Here is a 14518-nt window from a genome sequence, read left to right as displayed (position 1 = left end):
AGTACGATATACGTACCGCTCGTAAAATGTCCAGATACTTTGATCGATTTCCAGCGACTGTAACTGAATTTGACCAAGATTACACACGGAACACGTAAGAGACAAACCCGTGCAAATAAGATTGCTTCGCGATTGTTATCTCGGCGGAGATTGCGTGAATCGTACTCTGGAAATAGTACACACGTGCTCAATGCGCTGTATAACGCCAAGTAGAAAACGCAGAGTCTCTTTAGAAATTCAGATTCCTCTGGTTCTTTGTAAGGAGAATCGTACTTGCATACGAGTGGCGATGAAAAGAAGAGAAGATAATTACGCTAAGTTGTGCAGAGAATGTTGCACGAAACGAGTTGCACGCTCCAAGTACGTAGTTGAGAACGATACGTAGCTGCATGATGGTGGAGCTGTAGGTGTGGAATAATTGGATTTATTCGAGTTTTCTGCGGATTATTTTTAAATGGATTAAAAGAATGCAGAATAGGCGAAAGGTTTAGATGTACTTTTTATAATATTCTTGTTAGTAGAGTAGCTTAACTGCATTTCGTAATTTTCATGGTAATCGTTATCGTAAGAATTTATCGTAAGAAAAAGAAAATTGTTATCATCTAAAACTACAATTAGAGTGTACTTGTCGAAATAATCGGATAATCGAATATTCCTATCTAAAGTGTCGATACTTCGAGAATCACGTGAAAATATTATCCTCGAAAATCATCGTTTCTTCGTTCTACAGTCGAACCTTTCTTTCTAGAACATTTCTCCTTTCTAACATTTATTCTAACTTTTTCGATTCGTCTACGAAACACCTAAACCTCTAATTTCGATCTATTTTTTCAAGATAAGATATTCCAATTTCGCAGACATCCTCGGAAATCGTTATTTTTTCGTCGTTTCTTTTGTGAAAATTTATCAAGTTCTCGCATATCGCGTACATCTATAAAAGTTGTTGTTCGAACACAGTTCCGAGTTTTCGTACGATTGTCCAACTTCGATTCCATCCGCAGGATACATCGGATGCTAAATTTCGTACTAAGTTCAATTCGCCTGATCTACAGGGCTCGTGCTCTTGATCCACGTCCTTCAAAGTTCCCTCGATTCCAACAAGTGCACGGCGACTAATATATCACGACCTTACGACGTATTCGCGCGGGTAGCCGTGCAAAAACTCAAGGAAAACCACGGTAAGTGGATACGGGCGTCGTTCTTTCACGGTGACATTTCGTTGCCGAGCGCGGAACGGAGTTTCAGCCAAGTGAGAGAACGCCTTAAGATCACATGGATATCTCTTGACACTTTGACTGCCACACCGAAATCAAACGTTTCGCTGAGGACGCCACGAGAGTATTTTTATTATTCAGAGCATATAATGGCAAAATAATAATAAATTGACGATGTAAGACAACATTCTTCTCCAATGGACAGTTTATCTTATTGGTGGTCACGGGTGATCACCGCGGCATCTTGGTAACAGTTGATAGCGACATATTACAACAAGGTTTCGTTTATTGCAACAAACCATTCGCTTTTTAAGCTGATTAAGAGTTCCGGAGAAAAGACTCAAGAATAGATAGCCAACTGACTGTGAGCCAAACGTAACGAGTGGCAATTACAAGTACGCAAACCAAATACTTTTTTGAAGTCGAGAAATAAGTAAATAAATACATACAAAGTGGATCGTAATACCTGGCAATGGACAGTTTATCTTATTGGTGGTTACGGGTGACCACCGTGGCGCTTTGGTAACAGTCGATAGCGACATATTATAAGAAGGCTTCGTTTATTTCAACAAACCATTCGCATTCGTTGTTTCGTCGTAAGCAAAACGCGCAGAATATATCGTTGAAACGTGTAGAAGATATTGGTAAACGGTACTTGCTCGTTCTATATATAATAGTAAGGTATGTTCACACTTCTAACTTCAATTATGTGATTATAAAGCAGCATTTACGATTGTTTCTTAAGCTGTGTTTATAATAATATTCGTAGATTATCCCTGAAAGATATGGATACAAACACAGTGCATCGTTAGATGCAAGATTTGTTCTCTTTTTTTTTTATCGATGTTCTAGTAAAAATTGTTCAATTGTTCAATGGGGCACTTTTTATTTCAAAGTATCTTCTATTTATCGGTTATATTGAAAATGTCCTAACTGTCAATTTTCATTCAATTTTTACAATTGTAAGAAGGTCAAGCGCTCCGGTCACCAACGACCACCGTGGCATCACCATGGAGAAACCGTGGCCGGTCATACATGACCAACGTGACAGTCAAAGTGTTAACGAAGAAAAATTCTGTTTCGAGTAGACACGTGAGTTAGCCAGAAAGAAGAAAAATTGCCTAGTTCTGTTCCTGCACGCGTTGCTTAACCTTTGATTCGTAAGAGTAGGACTCAACGGGGTCACGGATGCCTCAGGATATGTCCGTACTTTCGAATTTCAACCGCCTACGTGAACTACGCTCGTCTAATCGTGATCTCTGCTTCGTCTTTTTCAACTTTGATACGCGATTGTTCCTCTCGAATCTACCCTTCCCCGATATCGCACTTTCGTACGCGGTTTTAACGACGAGAGTTGCGTACTTTAAATTACATTTGCATCGATAATTTAAAAATTCTCTGAAAAATTCAAATTATCCACACGATTGGAAGATGATTTTATTTTATCTTGTGATTTTCATAGCATTCCTTCTTTTTTGCTATCCAATATTCTCCGAAATGTACGATTATCCTTTGAATTGAATGTAGTAACAGTGACACGAACATTTAATTATATTGTATTCAGTTTAGATCGAGTGTAAAGGGAAGATGATAATTATTTTGAAGAATATAAGAAAGGCGAAAATGTTCGGACATATCTAGATTAATGTTTCGTCGATGGCTAAAAAATTGTACTTATTTGACGCTGATCTATTATATTTCTTTTTTAATAAAATCGTCCCAAGCTATGTTCCTTGTGCTTCGCTAACCGCACGATTATATCAGAAAAGTAATTCGAACATGGAATGAATGAATCATCCGAGCAATGCCATTTAAAGAACATTTACTAGACACGTAACGCATCCAGCTAGTCAAATCGTAGAATAGAAGTTATCGCGTTTCCAATGCAATATTTAGATCAACGCTTTCCAATATAAATATAAACGCTATACTGTTACTTTCGCTGTCTCGATCGAAATAAATATATATAAATCGCTATTTCTTCGGACGTTGAAAGAAACCTTGAGCTCCATTATCACCAAACGTCAAATACTGAGTCACTTCGTAAATGCCAGGGCGATTTTTTAAATAGACTGATCGATCTCCGCGAGGATATCGACAAATGAATCCGTACAGGAAGATCGCTGTTCCCCAATGACATGTAGTTTATCATAGTAAAACACAAAATCTCATTTCCCGTGACAATAACAGAACGCCGTTTAATGGAACGAAATTTTAGTGAACGCCCCATTAACTGACCTTTTGCTGATCGAGTTTACTTATCTGAACGTGAGCTCCTATTATGCGAAAAATCATAAGCAGCAGGGGAAATTGACGAACTCCTCCATCTTACGAACTCCAATTATACAAACCGTTCCACTGTGATTTAACAAACGAAATGAAGCTTCTCTGTCTATCTGGTTTACGACATTTTCGATAAACTTTTCTGGATCGGTTTGAACGAAAGAATCAAAATCCTACGTCGACCCTGTCAAAAGAATCTTCCAACACGAAAATACATACATCTTCGAGTTCGCTAAATTTAACGAAAATATTCCATTCGCTCGATACTTACAAAATTTTCCATATAACATTTTCAAGTCAGCAGATATATTTTGCACGAGCAATCCGACAAAAAGAATCGACATTGCTCGTCGACCCAATTTACCGATCGTTTGAACGGACCGAAGACCGAAGGAGCAGAACAAAGTAAAGCGAGAATGATGAATGAAATTCTTTTAGTGTCTGACAGACACTTACAGTAAATTAAGAGCAATTATGCGAGCACCGGTATACTTTAATGAGCGTTGCCAGAAAGCAGAGGAGAAGCAAACCAACGGGGCAAGGGTATAAAGATTAGCTCTCTGCCTCGACGGCTAACAGTGGGCGGGGTGAAGTGAATCACAAAAGTGAATGACACGATCATCGAGGAAGGTTAATTTTACTCGCTCTAGTGTAGGATTGACTCGTGCAAGAACTTTAGTACCGGGAAGAATTCCATATTTTTTATTCGAGTTTGATCGCTTGTAACGTTCATTAACTCTTCGCATCTAATTCCCAGCTCTCTGTAATCTATCCAACTATACTCATGATGCTTCAAGTATTCAAATATATACGCAGATGACGGAGCAAGTAACTTCTAAGTGACACAGGATGTCATGAAAAATTAATGGCTGCAATACCGTTGCTTGCAAGGTGATTTGGAAAAAAAAGTTCTTGCGTACACAAATGTTAAATGATTACACCTATTACGTAGCTAGCTTGTGATAATCATAGGCTGAAACCGTAGTTCGCGTAACCGTTCACATTCTAAAAAGAAGCACGAGAATGATAAAAGAGCGAGGTAGAAAATGCGATTATATTGAGAAATGTTATGATCTTCGCTTGTAGATTCTGCTCTTAAATTTTCCTTTCTTTTTTATTTTTTTTTTTTTTTTTTTTGGTACTTGTTAACATTTTCTTATTTATTGCTCACGTGTATTATTAATACCACTGTGTTACTCCGAGTTATATCTATTTACGGAAATAAATTGTCTCACGCTAAGAGAGCGATACGCGCTATTTAAAAAGAAATTATGAAATTACTCGACACGTACGTTCTTTCGTTAGAAGAAACCCGTGGTAGGTTGACTTCTTGATAAATCAATACTTCCAACGGAAGAAGCATTCTTCTACTTCTCATCTCTCTTACTTATAGACGTCGATTTACTGCGTCTTCTTTTTCTCTTGCTCTATTTTAATTAATTTTACTCTAAAATTAATCGTCCAACAAATTTACGAAAAAAGATTTCATAGATAATTGACGGTTGAAGCAAGGGAAGTTAAAAGTTGAAGATTTCGTCGTCGCGAGAGACATTGGAATCGTCGAGATGTCTAACGAATTGTTTCTTCGTTATTCCCATAGAAGAAATTAAATAGACGCTTTTCGGACGATCTTTTAAATTTTAATCGATCGGCCAAAGCATCGAGATAATATTACATAATAGCGTATTTAACATGAACTAACGTAATCGATCAAACAAGGCGACCAGCTAGTTATAAAAAAGGGAGTAGGCAAAGTCCAACTACAATCAAGGAAACTAGGACCGTCCCAGTTACGACTAGTCGTGGAAACATGACTGAAAGAAACGGTACCGCAAGACAACAAGCTCTTTGTCCTTAGACGTGAGAGCGCCAGGCTTCCGTTTCCACCGTCAACCTCTAAAATCCTACAATTCGCGTACTTACTCCCTTTATACGCATTTATTCGCAGCTCAACGCTTGTCTGACAAAAGTGTGGCTTCAAAAATCTGCTATGCCCTTCCGTTCAGTGACGTCCTTCGTCTTTATTTTCATTCCGATCGTAGCTTTGTACCGTTAAAATATTTGCTTCCGAGAGAAATATGACGATCCGTGGAACACTTTCGTCTGACTTTGAAATATCCTTTAGCACATGATATATCTGATACAAACATTCGTTGCCAAAGGATTCGACAGTCTCAAATACACGGAACTCTTTGTTAAGCTTCCTCGATGTAAGCAACCACCGGCAATCGTCGTCTTCTTTGTCTTTTTCTGAAGAATCTCATCAGCACCGAGTTTTCACCTTCACCTTGACTGGAAAGAAAAAGCTCCACGACCTTCTGCCCGGTCAAAGAGACTCTCGCAACCGCTTGTAAATTCGTTTGCTAGAGGAAGTGGATGATTAATATAGCGGTCGTAACACAGTTGTCAGCCGATCGAACAAAAAGAGGCTCCTCCAGACACTTTAACGATTTCGCGAAGGAGTCTCCTTCTCTTTTTTAACTCTGAAGCGGCCGCATTCCTATAATTTGTACAATTAGAAACATTCGTATTTCTCTTACTTCTTATATTACTCTGAAATCTTTAATGAGTAACGTAATGATATAATTGCGTGGACTTAGTTCAGATTTAGAAAAAAATAAGCTAAAGGAAATAGTACATTCGACGCTACTGACGCGTATAACACATCGACTCAATTATCTTAGACTTGCATTCTAAATAACGCTGCCGAGGCAATTTTTGCGTTTCGACAGGAAGACTAAGAGTAAGACTAAGAGCAAATAAGCGGCACGTTGACATAAATATTATTAGTTGAAACAAAGATCTTTCGAACGAAGAGAAACGCGGGATGAGACGTAGAGAAATCTCATTCATAACGAGACACGTTTCAAAAGTTCTCAGTGATGTCAGAAAAATTATACGTAATAACTCAGCAGTATTTCTAGAAGTTACCTTGGAACGTAATTGTCTCGTTAGTCACGAAAGGATTACAGGTACGTACCTTTGTCGTAGTAAAAAATAAAAGATCGTTTTCAAGAATTTACTTAAAATAAAGAAAAGCTACTTATACGTAGTAAATATCTTTTTATTGAAAAAAAGAAAAGATATATTCCCGCTTCGTACTACGTCAGATCGAGTAATCAAATGGAAGAAAAAGGTCGATTCGTTTTGAACCTCGTAAACGTATCCCACTTAACACCGTATTATTCGTTTCGTAATATTCGCCGAGTTTATAATCGGTTCTCTGTTCGTAATAATAGATACACACTCGAGGCACATCCACCAGGTGCGTACCTGTCTGGGTACACCATTCGATATCGTGCACAAAAGAGCACGATATAGACCCAAACGCCGCAACGCTGAAGGTAAGATGAACTTACCACTCGCCACGAACACAGCCAGGCTATTGATTTTCCAGCAGAGTCACCGTGGCGCCAATGTTTACGATATATATTATATACCGGGTGTTCCATCGTGAATAACCGTTTGTAACATTCTCGAGTCTATCGCGAAGTTTGATTACTTAATTTCTATATTTTCACATCGAGAAGAATTCTAAGACGTAGAGTGCTAAGACGTTTCGCGTGAAACCAAAACGAGAAATCATGCGTACGAGTATAAGATGTTTTTCGTATTTTCACAGATCTACAGATATCTTTCAACGTTAGAAAAATATAATTGGATGGAAGAAGACCGAAAGACTGCGGTTGTAGAGTTACACGCTAGAACCACTGTAGCGTGTGCGACTATATAAAATCATCGCATTTGTTATGGCTTTCACGTATTAATTAACCAAATGCAAGTATTCTCTTAACTTTTATTTTAATAACACTCTCATATGACTACGAATTAGTAGCGTCACGAGAATGAGAAATGGAATGAAGTTTTAATTAATTCTTCCTCTTTAGTCTCTTTAACTGCGACGCGAGCGAATACGGTGCATCGTTACCGACGCAAAAATCTCCTTTAGCGAGTCCTACCTCGAGTAGAGCAGGATAGAATAACAAAAATTTCCAGCTCAAGCATCTTTCAAAATCATAGGACAAAATTGTAACAAAGAGCAACTCGCTCTGATATATTCAAGAATTAATTACAATCTGACACTTTCTCGCGAGTCTATCGATGACGGTAATCTTTCTAATCTTCCTAAGTGGAAAAAGGAAAGCTCGATTACAAAAACCGCATAGACATTGACAGAGGCACTAGCTTCTAACTCGTATTTGCAACATATCTACGATTCTAATCGATTCTAATCGATCAGTTGATTAGCTCAAGAGTGTGATCGATGGTCACTCTGTAGATGAAAGTTCGGCAATACTTAAATGTCAGACGAAAATAGCCGTAGCATAATTGGAAAGTACGAGATGAAATGAGAAACGGTTAGGGACTTTGATCGACCACTTTTTGCATAACCACACGGTACATTTAGTATGTATATCCTGCTTGTACCTGCGTACAACTATCCCAGAGAGGTACTACCCGGCAAGTACTACTACGATACACTCGAGAGAACGTAAAGGACTTGGTTATTATTTTGAACCGCGTCAACTTGGCTCGAAATAATACCACTTCCTTTAGCCGGTTCAAAGGCAATAACAGGATATCTCGACGACTTTCAACCTTTCCCATTTCACGACGCGTACGAACTAATTACATACATAAAATTCTGCGGTACATCAAAGAGTACATTATATTTGGTCGAAGACGAAGCGTTCACACCGGACAGCTACCGTTGTTTTTATTCGAGCCGCTTACTTGCCGAATTGGTAAACACCGGAAAACGAAAAGTAGAGAAAATCGACGATACGGCTGATTATCGGTATCTCGTGCATCCCACCGATTTCGATGATTTTTTAACACCCTGTAGAAATCGACATTTCGAACAACTCTTCCCCATACGTATAACCACCGCTCGGCCATAGTTTCCCAGACATAGGCAAAACTGTCGATACCACTACAGTGAACTCTGCCTGTATAATTACGAGTCCGTGACAACGTTTGCCCTGGTATTAGTTGGCCGCCGTCTGGCAAAACGACATTTAACCCAAACCTACTTAAACTACAAACAAAAGATGCAGATTAGGTACGGGTTAGATATTATTTTATCCGGCTGCTAATATTAGCGCACACTCTGTCACGGCCGTACGTACAATTATATATGCAGTTCTATATTCTGTACTACGCATAGTGTGACGGTAGCGATAGTTTATCGCGAGTATCAGTCATATGTATACAAACAAGTTGTTCAGAATCGCATCGCCGGCAACATGTATAATAATCATAGAAATCGGTAAGGTGAATGAAACATCGATAATTATCAAAGTATATAAGACAGGCGTTAGTGAAGCGCTTTGGCATTAAAGTTTTTCGAGTCACGACCTCCGTGGAATTAATCTCTGTGCTTCTGGATTATTTGCCACGCGATTACCCAGTAAGTGGGATAACCGAGGTATAACGAATACAGAGGGACAATGAACGATGAAAATCGAGGTGGCTGGGGGGCGACCTGATTTCCACTGTCCCCGGCTGCAGCGGAGGCCGTCAACAATGCGACTTTATTCGACTCGGAAGAGGGGTCCATTGGTTAATGAGGTTAAGAGCGAGACTAGACGATGCGATCAGTCGAATACAGAGTAGACCAAGTATAGTAGCCTCCGTATTATAGTAAGGTTGTAAAATCGATAGCCGGTGTTTGAGCAAAAAAAAATTAGCTTCGCTATTCGAAGCGTTCGAATTATCTTTGATCAAATCGTATTTTCCTATCGTTGAATAATTTCTTAAATTCGAGGCAAATGTCCTCGGCAATTTTCTAAATTTCAGGATTAATCGTAGTGGTGAGGATTTCATTTTCGCTCGGATTTTTTCAAAATATTAAAACTATTCTTCGATCGGTTGAAATTAAAGTAAGATCGAAATACATTGATATTCGAGGAGCCTGAGAAAAAACGGACCGCAACTTTTGTCATGTTCGATTCGTATCGAAAAGAATAGAGCGCTGTAATAGGCCTGGGTATGACAGCATCGTTTAACACTCCAATTCGCAACTTCATTATATCATAGTAACTGTTCGTACTCGACCACGGGATATTTCAACGTGCAGAGTTAATATTCGTAAAAATTGGAGGTCTCTGGTTTGCGTATATTTAAATGTACGAGCATACGTGTATTAAACGTATCTATGCTTCGATTTATCCAATCCTTAAGCTTGAAACTTCGATATGCTGAAAATGGGAAAATGGTGAAAATATTCACAGCTGTGGTCTGTTTTCGTTCCTTTTTTGGCTACCGAATTGCGTGCCACAGAATCCAATATTGGACCAGTGAAACTATTTTCAGCGATCCGGAACTCCGATACCTAAACTGGGTGAATCGAATAGCGAGAAAGGTCGTGTTAATTAATTCGTCCTAGATTCTATCAAATCATTAATTCAAGTAAATATTCAAAGATATTTCTCATAAAAATGAATTAATAAGTAAAAACTGTTACCTTGTACATTGTCGTGGCTGTACAGAATAAAAATTACTTCACTAAACATTACTCGGTACGAGGATCGAATAACTTTCGTGTACAGATGTTTCTTCAACTCGCAAAATTGCTTGCGAAATTATTAGATAAGAGTCTTTGTTGCCTCCCATATAACGCAAAGTGTTCGAATACTCGTGCCAGCATCTATTTATTTCAACTTATGTATCAAATATTTGACCTCGCCCCTAACAATTTCACCCCAGCAATTTCACATCATCGGATCTTCGAGTTGCGTTTAACGATTCGCGTGGATCAGACGACGAGCCCGATACAAAATATGTCCACGTGCATGGTATGTTCCGGTGGGCCCGATTATCGTCGCGCTCGGATCTGAAATTCCTTGGCAGCTGGCGTGTTTTCCTATTTATCGAGGATGACTCGGCGTGCAGCATGGAAAGGTCAAAAACCTGCAACTTGTAGGGATTCAGAAAAGCAGATTCGATCCTCGCGCCCGTCTGCGTACAAGCAAGCTCGTGGAGATCAATAAATACAGTTATACCGACTGTTCCGTGCAAACGATCTCATAGTAAAAATAAACATCTTCGCTCTATGATGCGCTATTTACAAAAACGCTTCAGCTACTCGGTACCCTTAACTACCGCTATTATATTCTTAGACGTGGTGAAATTTTCGAGTTGTTGCTGTCAGAAATTATTTATTTTAAAATTAATTTAACAACCCGTTCCCATACTCGTGGCCGGCCACGTATTTTCGGCGGATGAGAAAATAAATCGAACGGTGCACGAAGGCCGAAAAAAATGCCTCGATTAAGGCTATGGAAGCTGGTGCATAGAGCACGACTAGTAGTCCACCGCTGTGGACGAAACTACGTCACGTCCGCATTTACGTTAATCCGCTGTCGGCCGACTTGGTTACCTCCGTCATTTACTTGAACGCCGTGCTACAACGCATCGTTTATCACTTAAAACCGCGGCCGAAAATTTGCACGTCGAACTCAAGGCGATCGCTTTCGGCTAGCAAACGTTAGAAAGCGAAATTCATCGAGCTCGAGAAACTTGAGAAACTAGAGAGAACGTCGAATGCGTTTGTATCGGATAGCTTAGAAATAATTTTCTAATTAGGAGCATACGTGCAATAGATTGCAGAAGTTTCGTTGAGTAGGAAATATTTCAATAATATCGTAGTTAGGTCGATGATCGGTTGACTTGGTATAACTTGGAAATAGTTGAATTTAAGAAACAAAGACAGTCAGCATGGATCGCGAGAGAAGATTCTTTCGAATTGTAAATAATTTAGACAAATAATATGAAAGCGCGTGTAATGCTAATTTCTCAACTTTGTTTTCTCTCGTGTCAAAAAGGCTAGATCCGTTCAAACGAGACTATAAATAGTTTAGCGGCGAAACTCGTCGATAAAAGAGTAGCTAATCAAAGGAAGAACAACTTTCGAAATAGATCGACGTCTTCGTTTAATTCTGTCCCCGCAAAATGAAAAATCCTCCCGCTTATAAATACACCGGGCGTGATTCATCGCTAGAACGATGCGACGAATCGAGAGAACAACGAAATAGAGAAAATATCGTAGGTTCGATGATATGTAGCTACTGTAGATAATAACGGCGCGCGATTCGAGAGGAAAAAGTGGAAATATCATTTGTTCAATCTATATACTTTTACCTATCTGCTATATACAATCTATATACTAAATACTTTTGTTCAAAGTATCAATGTTTCCAGTTACAAAAACTTTCCCGTCGTTTTACACCAGTTTCAATTAAGAAATCGAACATCGGTTAATTAGCCGATCGCGCGATAAAAACTTCGACGCAGCTGGATCGGCGACGCATCTCGAGAACTAGTTTCTTTAGATAAGGAAAAACAAAAGCAATAAGGGAGTGGAGACGTTATCGAGCACACAATTGCGTTAAAGATGCAGTTAATATTTGTTTATAATATTACATAATTTACATAATTTGCATAATCTAATTTTTACATAATTTAAATCTATATTGTACAATTATTTTTGCCACGATATTACAATATCGTTTATCGTAAGCTCCATACAAAAATATTATAGAAAGATAAATAAACATACATTAAATGATAAAAATGGCAATTAGCAAATTGTGAAAAAAATAAAAATAAAGGGATAAAAGTAAAAGATAAGAAGATTAATTTAAGATACAACAAAAAGAACTACGAATATGTAACTACGTAAATAGAGAAGAAAAACGTGATTAATTTGTAGAATTATTTAATTAGAGATTCCGTGCCAATTTACGATCTACGAATCCTCATCGTGCGTTTAAAAAAAAAAACGATTACGTTGTACGGTTTTACTTTTTCGAAAAAATGAATTCTATTTACTATTACAGTCAAGAAAATTTCGACATTACAATACACAATGAAAATGTAAATCAACTGAATCCGCAAAGCATAAAAAGAGTGAATTTACGGCATTTTAAAAAGGGGAAAAGAAAAAATCAACAACGCAATTCTGTTGCTCGGATATCGCAGATGTTATCGAATTTAAATAAATTTCGTGCCCATTGCTGTTTTACGAGCTTTCTACGAAACCTATTCAAAGAAACGAACCGTGTAATTTAAGAATCACCTCAAGATAATAAGTACGCTTTAACGTTGATGAATAATACATGAAACAAAGGATTACAAAATATTTTATACCTTTTGCGCGCTATATGATTTCCCACTGACCTATAAGTAACATAATATAATACATATATGTAATGTAAATATCCACTCTGTGCCAGTAAGTGGCACAAGAAACTCGGGAATTTGGAATATTCCATTCACGAACTATCTCCATCTCGTCGTGTACAGTTAGTTTCCTGCGTGAGAAAATACGAATTGCATAACAGTGAAACGATCTTAAAATCTTAACTATAAACGAAACTAGATAATTAATCGGATAAGAGTTGGAGACGTAACACTGGAAACTCCTCAAAACTTACGAATTTATTTTAGTTTATGTTATTTTTATTAATAATAATGAAATCGAGTTCACGTATAATTTCACAATTTCTATTGCGAAACGGTAAAACATAAAAATTTAATTATGTTGCAGTTCGCCTTCAAAAACAATTCGATTTTCTGACAAAGATTTCTTAAGATTTTAGATTCCTGACAAAATTTCTCCTCGGGAGAAAAAAAGAAAAAAATAAGCATTCTGAGCTTCCAGGGTCTCGAAATCCCAGAAAATTTGACAGTTTCGCGAATCTAAAAATTCAATTTCGATCCATCGTCAAATAACGATATGATCGTAATTATGCAAGGAATTAGGTAACGCGTCTATAGAAAGGTACACGCTGAAAGGAAGCTGGAAAATTGATGAGCGCGGTGCAATGTCCTTAGTACATGTATATGTATGTGCTCCCGCACTTATTAAATGTTACGCCGCAATATCGTTTCCCTATGGCGCATGATAAACGTATGGATACGCCAATCAGGGCAGAAAAGTTGGAAACGTCCCTTGGGTATTTTTAGAAGGAAGCAATGTAATCTGTCCTCCAGGAACACGACAATGTAACATGCCTATAGTATCTGCAAATATGTTTATCTTAGTATCTAAAAATAATATTTATATTTAAATTGGCGATAAAAACGAATTTACACTGTTTGTCTACAGCGAAGCAGTATAAATTTGTCTAACTGAATTTAACAGAAATTTTCCGAAGCAGTACCATTAAATTTGCATCGTTTATTAATAGAATTCATATTCGACAATTAACCCGCTGCTTAAACTAGATCTATCTAGTCTTAACAAGTACATACTTTATACTCGGATATTAATGTTGTTAACATTGGTAATTTATAACTTGTAAAATTTCACTAATAATATCAATTCAATTGTGCAAGAGTGTTCTAGTGTTGATCATAAATAACCATATTCACAAGTACATATATACTATACCGACTGATGACATCATACGCTAACATAATTTACATACAACTTCTTTGAAAATGCATCAATGTTCGCTTCTGAACCATCACATTTAAGAGACGTCCATTAAAACTAACGACTATACCATGAGTAAATACCAATGATCACAATGCAGCCTTTACACTCTAGAACCTTTTCCACTTTCTAAAAAGATTCCCTAAATTCTGTAGGGCATTGAACGAATAAAAACATGCTTAAGCAATTATGATTACCAATGATTATACAATGATTACCAAAGACTTTGTCAAGAGACCACTCTTGATGCAAGGTAAAAATTTTCTAAGAACCACTAGCAAAAAATGTTTACACTGCTTCAAGCAATTACCGGATCACGTTACCAAGTACGGGAACTGTAGCAAATACCGGAAACGAGAGAATGCTGTATATATACACTATACTATACTATAATAATATAATATTATATATATAATATGTACATTATCTTTAATATATTTATAAAAATGTCTAATATATTTAGTCGTTAGACTGATTCATAAGAAGATAACCATAAATGGTTTATAGTATGTATGATCACTTAAGGATTTATTTCACAAAATTCTGTCAACAAAAAGTATCGAATTTTGTATAAATTTAT

At 37.5% G+C, this 14518-nt stretch overlaps 1 protein-coding gene across 8 annotated transcripts in view; it reads right to left on the bottom strand.

Moving 5' to 3' along the window:
• Positions 1–14518, bottom strand: part of LOC100743601 (spectrin beta chain) — a 39154-nt gene that overhangs the window by 22559 nt on the left and 2077 nt on the right. The window contains exon 2 of one of the 8 annotated variants that reach the window (XM_033322791.1): positions 10181–10409. The exons of the other annotated variants lie outside the window; for them this stretch is intronic. The gene's annotated coding sequence lies outside the window, so the exon portion shown is untranslated. The remainder of the gene's footprint in view (positions 1–10180; positions 10410–14518) is intronic. 8 annotated transcript variants of the gene reach the window in all.

Source organism: Bombus impatiens, unplaced genomic scaffold (assembly GCF_000188095.3).
Source record: "Bombus impatiens unplaced genomic scaffold, BIMP_2.2 scf_0670, whole genome shotgun sequence".
Lineage (NCBI taxonomy): Eukaryota > Metazoa > Arthropoda > Insecta > Hymenoptera > Apidae > Bombus > Bombus impatiens.
The sequence above is the reverse complement of the archived record's forward strand: the minus strand, read 5'-3'. Positions and strand labels throughout refer to the sequence as shown.